This window comes from Scophthalmus maximus, chromosome 7 (assembly GCF_022379125.1).
Source record: "Scophthalmus maximus strain ysfricsl-2021 chromosome 7, ASM2237912v1, whole genome shotgun sequence".
Taxonomy (NCBI): Eukaryota; Metazoa; Chordata; class Actinopteri; order Pleuronectiformes; family Scophthalmidae; genus Scophthalmus; species Scophthalmus maximus.
Window position 1 is genome coordinate 17,099,506 of NC_061521.1, and position 9,725 is coordinate 17,109,230.

The 9,725-nt window shown below is 43.0% G+C and overlaps 1 long non-coding RNA gene across 1 annotated transcript; it reads left to right on the plus strand.

Annotated features, from left to right (window-relative positions):
• Positions 1-6,749: 6,749 nt before the first annotated feature.
• LOC124850110 lies at positions 6,750-8,077 on the plus strand. Its single transcript, XR_007030965.1, has 3 exons — positions 6,750-7,025; positions 7,309-7,381; positions 7,876-8,077. It is a non-coding gene; the product is annotated as an uncharacterized LOC124850110 (long non-coding RNA).
• The last annotated feature ends 1,648 nt before the right edge of the window (positions 8,078-9,725 follow it).

Consider the following 9,725-nt stretch of genomic DNA (forward strand, 5'->3'; position numbering starts at 1 on the left):
TTTAAGGTTTTTACTCCACTTTTTCTACATTCTCTTTGTGTTATTTTCATTTTCAAACTAAAACACAGAAACATTTGAATAGCCCAGTCAATTATTTTCCGACCTAATCAGAAGTTGATCACAATCACAGGTAAACGAGGAGTGAAGATGTGGACTCGGAAAGTCACATGGGCAAAGGGAGAGGGAGCAAAATAAATATTGACTCATTTGAGAAAGAAGGGGCGAGAGACATAGAGACAGAGAGAGAGAGAGAGAGAGGCTTGCTTAAGCTGTGTGATGGAACTGCGCTGCTATCTTAAATGAGGAATCCCATATGAAGGTCTGGATTAACCAAATTTAATCCCTCATCAAACAGACAATAACAGTGCAGCCTAATCCCCCCAATTCTCAGATTAGCAGCGCTCCTGCTCTCGTCTTGGCAGCGCAGTAGGGGCCGGTGCCGGCCCGTTGAGCTCTCCTCCACAATGACCTCTGGATGAGAACGGGCTTACAAGCCGCAAGCCTGGGCTTCATCACAGCAGCTGCTAGTCAACAAAGTTTCACCGGATGAACAGTTATATGAGACATTCGCAGCACATGGGAGGCCGGAGAAGAGGACGTCTGGGAGAAATGTGTAGGCATACACTGTAAATTTAATTTGTAAAATTAGAGGCAAATATTTATTGCCTTTAAAAATGTCTCTGAGATATTTAAAAAAAGAAAATCAGTTAAATATGACAGGAAGGAAAGGAGGAAGAAGGCGTTTCGGTGCACTTGACTTTGAAGACCTTGATTGTGCTACAAAACCTGTAATTAGTGGTTGAGATAGGGGGATGTAATTACCTCTAAGAGTGAGCACCCAGGAGTAAATAAATATGTTCATCAAGCAAACAAAGGATTACTGTGTATATGCTCACTTCCCTCCTTAACCCGTCTGATTCATCTGGGAAAACATAAGGCGAGAGGGTGAAAGAGACGGAGAGAAACAGAGAACACAAGAACAGAGAGAACGGCGCCGAGGCCAAGAGTGCTGACGCTCGCTCTTCTGTGCCGGCTGGATGAGTCGTTTCCTCAGATAAAACATAAATAGGCAAATGCTCGATGGGAATACGTGTTAAACTGGGAAATATCTTTTTTTTTTTTTTTTTGGGGCTCTTATTTTGAAATTTGCAAAATTATTACTCCGGAAAAATTTGATCCCAGACTCGTAGAATTTTCAAAATTGACCGGATTAAACCTTCACCAGAAAATGTTCCCATAAAGGCAGGACTCAAGTCAAGGTCTTCTTACTTTGTTTTGCTGATAGAGTCATGCTCCACAAGTTTGAGCATATAGCTGAAATTTTGATTTAAACCTCTGCTGACTGTCTCCAGCACTGTCTCCTGCCTGTGTGAGTGCTGAGCTATAGTTTCTCTCTTAATTAAGGTAATTGTGATTGAAGACTGGCCTGTTTTCTGTGAAGCCTTGAGGCAAAAAAGGTTTTTGTTTTTGCAACGCTAGGCTGGTGGAGGTGTACTCCGACCTGAGAGCCTCCAGACACCACGAGACACAGTGTGTGTGATGTCTGCTGACCTCTGGAGACCCTGCATGTTTAGGTAAAGATGTGCAGATACACTGAGACATGTCTGTTGACAAACCACCTGAGCGTGAGAGGTGAAGATGGGACGTGACAGAGTGCCTGAGAGCTGTTTTAGAGACAACAAGACTTGTAAAAACACAGAAATGAGGACAAGCATTGAGCAAAGGCGAATGGATCATTTGTCTGCACACTCAAAATTTTGGCTTAATGGATGCAACGTTTTCCACCTCTAAGGTCGACCTCTCCCTCTGACTCGTTTTAATCCTGCACATGCTTGTATGAAGTCTTGTGCAAACGCATATATTTCCTTTATCTTGCTGTATAAATTTCATTCCGCTCTGACATTTAATTAATCGTATTATCATCTTATATTAAAATATGTTCTCTTGTGTTACACCCGCAGAAACAGGAATCCCCCCAGAACAAAACTCAGACCCTATTTATATTTTATTTCAGGCTATGGAAGAATAAAAGAGTCACACTTTTTCCTACAGACAACTCCTACAATGTAAAGGGCTCTGCAGTGTGAGCAAGTCTATAGTGTCTGCCCTAGTTTCCACTATCCTTGGTTATAATATTTAGCCTACCTTGCATACTTTTGCGTGTGCGATGTAACTTTGACTCATTTCAGCAATTTATTTGTAATGTTCATTTCATTTTGACTAATAGGTGCACCAGTAGCAGTTGAGATTGTAGTCATAAATTGTCTTTTTGTGTGTGTGTATTTCTGACTATGCCTGGGGTGTCTCCGTGTGTGTGTGTGTGTGTGTGTGTGTGTGTGTGTGTGTGTGTCTTTGGAGCAGCACCAGGACAGTGGTTATGGAGCTCAGGCGGGCTAATGTTGTACTGCTGCCAAAAACAGTAAAGCAGCCCCCACTGATATCAGTTATTAATATTTAACTGTCCGCTATTAAAGTTTAAGGTGGTTGAGATGGAGCTTGGGGGAAAAGAGGCTACTTCATGATCACTGGCCGTACAGCACTGTAAACACGTGCACTAAAGCCCCTGACAGTGTTACAGTGTGGATTTAGGGAGAGGGAGGCAATAGTGCATGAGGCTACAGTTGTCCTGTGTGTAGACGTAACAGTGTGAGAGCAGCAGACACTGGTTCTGATAAATGCATTTATTTCTGCAAGAACATGATTCTGCCACTTGGCTTTAAGAAAAGTCTCAGCATGACAAGTAAAGTAATTTAAGTGTTGTCGGGGACCAGTGACCAACATTTACCGTATGCATGTCTTGTAATACAAATGACCAGACACGGGCTACAAAGCATGATTGTGGGCTGTATTTCTCAGCTGTAGATCGTCACATTTACTGTCCTCAGTCTTTGGGGTGCAGTGAAAAGTCTTGAGTAATTTCGTTTGTCATAAAACTCCTATACATTTGCTTTTATTTGTCGCTGTAAACCTGCACTCGAAAACAAATAAAAACGCCATATGGTTTATAGTGTTCTACATCCAATACAGAATTATAAATGCATGGCTTAATATGAAAACATGCATGAAAATATAACAATGTATGCCCCCGTGTCTTTCTTGATTATGCTCAGCAGAAATGTATTTTTTAAAACAACTTGGTGAAACTGGTCATGTTCCTGCACTCTCCAGTATAAATGCATTTCTCTTATTTCTCCTGTAAATTCAATTGGGACAAACCGCATTAGTACACTGTATCATGTAGCTGTGAGAAAACAGTCCTGTAAAACGTGTTACTCCCATCACCACACGCTGCTTTCAGTGTTTCTTTTCCTCCAAAGAACCTGGAGCGTGACCTCCCCCTTACGCTTTGAGGTAAACAAGTCAAACCAAGGTTAAAACAGGGAGAAATGCTGTGTGAGATTCAGCGATGTTCCGACGCGCTCGCGAAGAAGTTCTATAAAAGAATAGGCTTGCTGGCTGAAAGTGAGCATGAAAAATACCCCACCTCCACGCTGACCCATATCATCCATTATGTGTGGTGATTATGAGAATAGAACTGCCTTATGGGTAGCCACAGTTCCAGGAAACAATAGCTCACTGTCAGGCCGTGTCTTAACTGTAGGATGACCAGCTTTATTACAGTCTGATTATTGAAGCCCCACTGAAGTCTCACTTCAGTTAGTCTCAACGCTAGTCTGGTTGTTTCACTGAACTGCTGGATCCCTCAATGACCTGCTGCAATTTATATTCAGATAAATGAACCAACAATTGTACCACACACGGGCCTTTTGAAAGAGGTCACGACCAGAGAGAGAGCACAGCTGACAAGGGTTGTGATAGATGTGGCCCGCACATGATACTGGATCATGTTCCCACTCTGTCATCTCTCATATAAATAAAAAGGGCTTGAAATAAGAGGTGTGTCTCTTCCCAAACTGCTTTATGTCACAGTGCCTCTCATACATAATGCATTCATGCAAATGGCAATGTTCTGCTTTCAGAAATAACAGGAGAACCTAAATCTTTGCCAAAATTAGTCTTTTAATGAAATTTCCATGAATGCAAATGCAGGCCAGGTCTGAGCGTTATTCGCCCAGGAATTAAACTAAGTTGGCCTGGTTTATCTTAATAGCTGATCTCAGCCCAGTGGGGCTGGTATTAAGTCTGTCCGTCGCAGCACAGAGCTCAACGCAATCACAGCTTCGCCTCCTCTAGCTTAGCTTACTCCAGTGACCAGCACAGAATTAACATGTGCATGGAAGAAGTGCACCCACACACACACACACACACACACACTCACACACACACACCTGCACGTACACAATCCTACCAACACGCCTCAGTGCATTCCAATATGATGTTTCTCCATTGATATTATGGATGTAATTATACTGAGTTGATTATTAAGGCCGATTTGTCCGTGGAATCCCTCTTAAATGTCTAAATACACAAAATTGTTTAGCATGCGACGTTCAATGCAAGCCAGTATTTATTATAAAATAAGTGACAAACATATGTTAAGTAGTATTTATAATGTGGCAATTGGATTCCAATTAATTTAAATGAATCTATTATTTAGTGTCTTTTTATTTCTTTCTTTATTTTGTAGGAACTTAAATGAATAATTACCAGAAGATTAAGGTTATACATTTCCTATGTAATGCAGATCTGTATTTATGCTGTGGTGAAATTATTGTGTGTGTGCGTGTGCGTGTGCACAAACCTTTCTCTCCGTTACCTGACATATCACCTGACAGAGGGGGGTCTCAGCAGTACAGTATGATTCCATGTGGATTAGAACAGATTAAGACATTATATAGTTATGTAGAAGAGGCTAATGCTTTGCTAATTAACACATCATTATATCGATATCACATGTTATGGTGTGTGGAGGCCGGTACATGTTTAAATTTGTGTGTGTGTGTGTATGTGTGTGCTGTATGTGCATGTTTTCATGTACGTTATGTGTGTTATGTGCTGTGTTGAATCCATTTCCAGCACATCCGTCTTTTCTGTCCTTGTCTGTCGTTCACGAGTATCAACCCTCACAATGTTTTCACCGAGTGAGTCTCTCCCTCTGGTCAAATGGAGAGGATCTATGTGCTGAACTCAAGTGTCACAATTGTTCTCCTCACAAGACCATTGTGTGTTTGGTGTATATTGTCCAGTGTTGAAGAGAAACCACCGGCCTCCTCACTCTATTTCAGCACAAAGTGACTTGGAGTAACTGCCTGTGATAACTAGTAATTACATCCATTTAAAATGTGCATTATTTTACCCAATGCATTAAATAAGCTAGTGAGGCAGAAAATTGTCCAGTTTTTATCCTCTCCCTTCTAAACACACGTCTCCAAGAGGAAGCACTTATTTTTGACGGTTTCATCCTTGAGTGAGGCTAAACATTCCTGTGGAGTTTCCATGTTAATTGTCACACAGATAGAAGGACATAAGGATCCAGACAGACAGACGCAGTGAAGTACCACGGGCCAAAATTAATCTCTCCAGTTCACTGCAGTGACTCTCACACCGAGTCATTGAACTTTGACAGAGGATTCATCTTTTGAACATAGACTAAGGCATTTCGACAAAAAAAATAATATTATTTTTCACCATTCCACAAAGAGAACATGATTTCCTGGACGGAAATAAATTTGAATGGACATGTGCTGTCTATTCAGCGAGGGGAACTTTCTCTTAATACCAGTTTGGCTCCTTCCCTGTATGCGTGGACTCATTGTATGCATGTGGCACAAAGAGTGATAGGAGTCTTTAGAAAAGAGCGAAGCCCTCCACAGATTAGACTCCATTAGCATTTAAGGTACTGTCATAAATTCCTCCCAAAGTGAAGGGGAGAGGCAGGACAAATGAAGTAGGATTAATAGGGGCCCAAGCCTGACCGATAGTGGGGATTGGGAGGCAGGGTCACCTTGGGATAGAGGGGCAGGGCAGCAAATGGGCAAAGGAAAGACTAGTATAGGTAAAGGTAAGACGGACTTAGACACAAGACATATGAAATGTTCTGTACAGTTGAATGTCGATAAAAATAAGAATGAGCATGAGAGGTGAGAGAAGACGATACAAGTGGAGAGTGTACAGGAACAGAAACAGAGCTGTTCAAGTCCGTGACCTTGCTTGCACCTGACCCCCAGACACGTAATGAGGTCAAACTTGGAGACAGATAGCTACTGCGTGGGGACAGACATGGGTGGGGGTACATCTGGCAAAATGTGCACCGAGTGCAATTGAATTGAATCCCCTTAAAAATGTATATGTAGGAAATGTTATCGCAAACATCAGAGTACTAGACACAAAGCTAAAATGAATGTATCTTTTTATAATCACATGCAAAAAAAAAATATTTTTTTCATATCTATATTCTAATTATACTGGGAGTGAAAGTTTGAATTGTCTTTTCTGCTTAGTTTTTTAAAATGTATTTGTTTGTTTGTTTGTTCGTTTGTTTTGTTATTTTTGGGGGGTGGGGGGGATATTCCTCATACTAAATAAGGTCATATTTAAAGTATGAACCTGAATTATTAAAAAAAAAACAAATACAAGATTTGTGTTTAGTGCTCACTGCAGAAAAATAAAATGTCTAGAAGGAGTTGTGTGACTGCTGATGGCCTGAGTGGAAATCAAGATGTGAAGATGAAAAGAAATTTACTTTTAAATGTCTACCCCTAAAAAAAAAAAAAAAAAAAAAAAAAGTTGAGACTTTAGAGACGGTCCCTAAGTTCAGCTCCTGTTTGTCGGGTCGTCCGTCGCTCAGGCCCCGGTGGGGCCCGGGAGGTGAAAACACGACCTGTGGCGCAAGAAAAAAAACATACGATCACCAACGAATCTGGTGCAAACCGATGAGAAGTGCTCTCGGGGGGAGCGAAACCACTCACCTGGGTGGTCAAGACGGCGACGCGTCGTGTGTCGGCTCTGTCGTCACGTGGACGACGACAAACATTTGACATGATCTCCAAACGGATGAATGAACGTAAACATCCGGGACGGACATCGGCCATGACGCCACGGTGAGGAGGGGATGGTGGCGGCAGGTGAGGATCATGTCTGGGACCCCGGTTGAGTTGGGAGAATAAAGCACATGTGGTAAATCCGTTCGATCCCCTTTACAGGTGTGTGTGTGTGTGTGTGTGAGGGCTCCTTGTCTCTGGGAAAACCATTCCATACGTTGTAATACTATAGTGAATTACAGCTGTTTTTGATGCATTTCATTTCAGAATGTTCTATATTTTCTTGTATTGTGGCTGCTTGGAAAAACCCCAAACTGCATAGAAAACTAAAACGACAACTTTAACACGCAGCTCATGTGTTGTACAGTACGGGCCACTTTCCGAAGACAATGCTGCAACCGAACCCACAGTCTGAGTGCTGGCTCCCAGACTTGCAGCAGGTACGTGGCAAAGTTTCTCCCTCCTCTGCTCTGCAGTTGGAATTGACTTTCAGCCCGCCGAGGAGGTGAGGGTGAATGTCTGCCTTCATGCAGCTTAACTCCCAACCCTTACAGTAGCAGGGACAAGGTGACCTACAGGTAATCTATAAGAATAAGGAGCCAGGCAGGCGCCCTGGGCTTTTATTAGATCTCCGATACTCCCCGGCCCCAACCCCAGTCCCAGCCTCGGCCCCAGATTGGCACTCGCTGGCTCCAACTAGAGAAGGGCTGTGTCGCAAATTACTCCAGACAGCCACTATGACATCCACCTAAAAAGACCCCCCTTTCCTTTAACAGAGGGGCTGGGGCTTCGGAGGATAGCAGATGTCAGTGTCTTCTCGCACTCGCCCCACCGAGAAAGTGAAATAGAGGAAAGAGTAGAGGGATCTATCCGTCAGAGCTTAAGGAGTTTTCTAACAGTACATTGACCTTGAGTGCTTGCCATTGATTTCCAGTAACGCCTCCCAAACAGCGTCGCAAACCCCGCCGAGCACTGCGGGACCCTGATTGGGAACAGATTTCCCAAATTCCGATAGCATGCCACCTGCCCAGGATGATGGATAGTCCTCCTGTATCCCATCAATCCTCACCTGCTGCCTGGGAGGTGACACCTGGGCCAGATTTATCATCATATACGACATCGAGCTGAGCAGCCAATCGGAGAGAGGTATACTAAACCGAGGCCCCTCCCCCCTGGAGGGCTCCATTATGTTTGGAAACAGATTTATTCCTGCTGTGTGACAAGAGGAGGGGAGAAGAGGAGGCAGAGGAAGAAGAGCGAAGGAAAGGGCAGAGAAAGAGAGAGGGTTAAACTGAACGACGCTACAGTATAAAGTGCTTCTACAGGGATTCATAAATACACTTCCTTAAAGTTCCATAAAGTTTAGGAAATCACAAGAGGCATTTTGAAAAAAGTGAGCCCAATCCTGGCTTTAAGTAGCCAAATGCAAATATGTTTTTGCGCAATATTATGCAATTTACTAGATTTGTTGAATAATCTTTCCTATTTATACTGATAATAATTGTACTCCTGTTAGCAACACACTGACGAAATTCTTTGGGCTATTTTTTTCAAGTTTTGGAAAGAGAACAATTGTTTTCATAGGCCGAGCAGTTTTCGAAGTGACTTTACACAACTCCCTTATGCTGAACTCTTATATTGCAAATTTCAAACTACTTGAATTTGAAAGCGTTTTAACAATTAAAAGTATTAAAAATTCATTCAAACTTTCAGGAAGAGCCCCTGACATATTTCAGACTAGTCTTTTTTTATATGTTAAAAACGTGTTTTTTGTCCGTATCACTGGAAGGCAGTGTGTTCGTGTGATTCACAATATGCAGCATATCATATAATGAACTGATCTAATCCCATCTCTCAGAAATGATCGCGGAAGCAGAAACGGTGATCACAGGACCATGAATGCACTAATCTAATTAATATCCTCCTGTTCCTGCCACTGATTTTACGACTAGTTAAAAAACCTTCTGCTGCTTTTATGGCTGTTAGAAGTCAAGTGTGAGCTATCGCCGACTTCACTCTATTTTCTCTCTCCACCAGCGGTTGACCACCTTAAAAATTAAGAGCCTTGAAGGAGCTTCTGCAGACTCGGAGGGCCCGCTTCGTCTGGATGATTGCGACAAAAACATTTAACAAACAATTGACAGCTGAGATAATTGTCTTGCACTGCCGGGAGTTTTACTTTCGACTATTAACCTCGGTCTCCCTTCCCCCCAAACAACCCTGTCCTTGCCCTCTTCTCCTCCGCAAACCTCTTCCTCTTTTCCCATCCTTCCCTCTCTTTCACTTGGCGGAGCTACAGTAGTTTCTCCAAGGCTCACCAGGCACAGTGCTTTAGCCCTGTGTAATCCTGCCAACCCTATTTCATTAGCCACGCGGACTAAAGAGCTTAACGACACAGCCCCATCGCGAGAGAGGGAGACAGGGAGAGAGAGAGAGAGAGAAAAAAGACACAACACAAAATTCCTCAGAATACATGGCCGCTCAGCTGGTATTTTTACGCTCTCTGTCTTTCTCTCTCTCCATGAGCCTTGCCATACCTCTCCCTCTCTGCCTCTCCATCTCCATCTTGCAAAGGAGCCCAGAATGGATTAGAGATGACATCAATGGGATGAGACGTATTACCAATCGATTTGGATGGAGCACGGCATTGTTCCTCCGAGTGGAAAACTTTGGATCTGGCCAATGTGCCGATGCCAAATGCAGCTGATTTGGAGATGAGGTTGTGTGGAGGAGTGAGTCTCCCCCCACTCAGTCTCTCTGTCTCTATTGCTCTCCCCTGTCTCG